Source organism: Diachasma alloeum, unplaced genomic scaffold (assembly GCF_001412515.2).
Source record: "Diachasma alloeum isolate Michigan unplaced genomic scaffold, Dall2.0 Dall_scaffold_01096, whole genome shotgun sequence".
In the NCBI taxonomy this organism is placed as follows: Eukaryota; Metazoa; Arthropoda; class Insecta; order Hymenoptera; family Braconidae; genus Diachasma; species Diachasma alloeum.
The window spans coordinates 24,752-26,050 of record NW_021681207.1 but is presented as its reverse complement, the minus strand read 5'-3'; positions in this window follow the sequence as shown (position 1 = coordinate 26,050).

Below are 1,299 nucleotides of genomic sequence, written 5' to 3'. Positions count from 1 at the left end.
GAAAAGCCTAGTCAAATGAAGCACTTGTGGCTGCAGCAGCGTTGCCAACCTGAATGTAGGCGATTATAGCGCCAACGTAACTAAATATGGTATTTCAATTCAAATTATGGTATCCACGTTAAAAGTGCCTTTTTCGGAAAATTGAAATGAAACACAAAATCATATTTTTTCTGTTCTTTGAACACTCTATCAAACAGAAGAAATAACTAGGAGCGGTACTGTCGATGTCTGGAAGGGTATACTGGGTGGAGAAAAAACATAATCGAATACAAGCACATAGTAACATGTAAATATTTATAGCTTCTGGATTATTCTTGGCTCGAATTCATCTCATTCACCACGTCAACAATGAAAAAGTGGAGGATGTCTATCTGGATGAAGTTGAAGAACCAATAGTTGGGTCTGATCATGATGATGAGGAAGAAAATCTTGATGTCAGTCTGGATGAATAACGCCTAGATGCTAGGGGGAAAGAGAGATTGATGACGAGATTGACCAATAGCTCATCCAAATACAAAATGATTCGGGATTCCGTGATCAGTTGCCAGATGAGAGATTCCCGGATGATCCATTGGCAGATTATAGAATTTAAAAAAACAAGCATTTTTTGTGATCTCCTCCCCGAAACAAGAAATTATGGTAAAATTAGGGATACCAAAGAGGATTGACTAAAGTAGAGGCTCAGATCTCGGGGTTGGACTGACCCCAAGCCAAAAGTAGTTCGACCCCAACGGAGAGATGCCGCCACGGTCGAATCTGACGGCTGGGCAAACTGCCTGTGCGGGTAACTCAGCAGTACCAGTCCCGCTACTCCCGCTGTTACAGGGATAGTTTTGGAGTGGAATTTGTGTCCTCCTCGTCCTCAGCATGTTCTTAATGTTTTTCAGGTGATTCATTTGCTGGCTAATTAATATTAAGGAATGAAACACAGAGGGTGTGATGGAGAATTGAATTCCCCATCAATCGATCCCCGTTGCATCCCTTAATCTCTGTAACAAAAAAATACAAACTACGACAAAGTCATGGGCCAGTGAGAAAAATAATTTTGTTCTCGGCGCACAGTGACTTTTCACCATTCGCTCGCGAATTAAAAATTCACTTCTCCCCTCCTAATTGAGATTAAGGGATGAAAAAAGAGTAGTTCGATGGAGAATTGAATTCCCCACCAACTGACCCTCTTTCATTCCTTAATCTCTGTGAAAAATGGAAGAAACTGTCATGGAAATAACAGCGCAGTAAGAAAAATAATTGTTTTGCGGCGCACAGTGACTCCCGGTAATTAAAAATTTACTTCTCCCC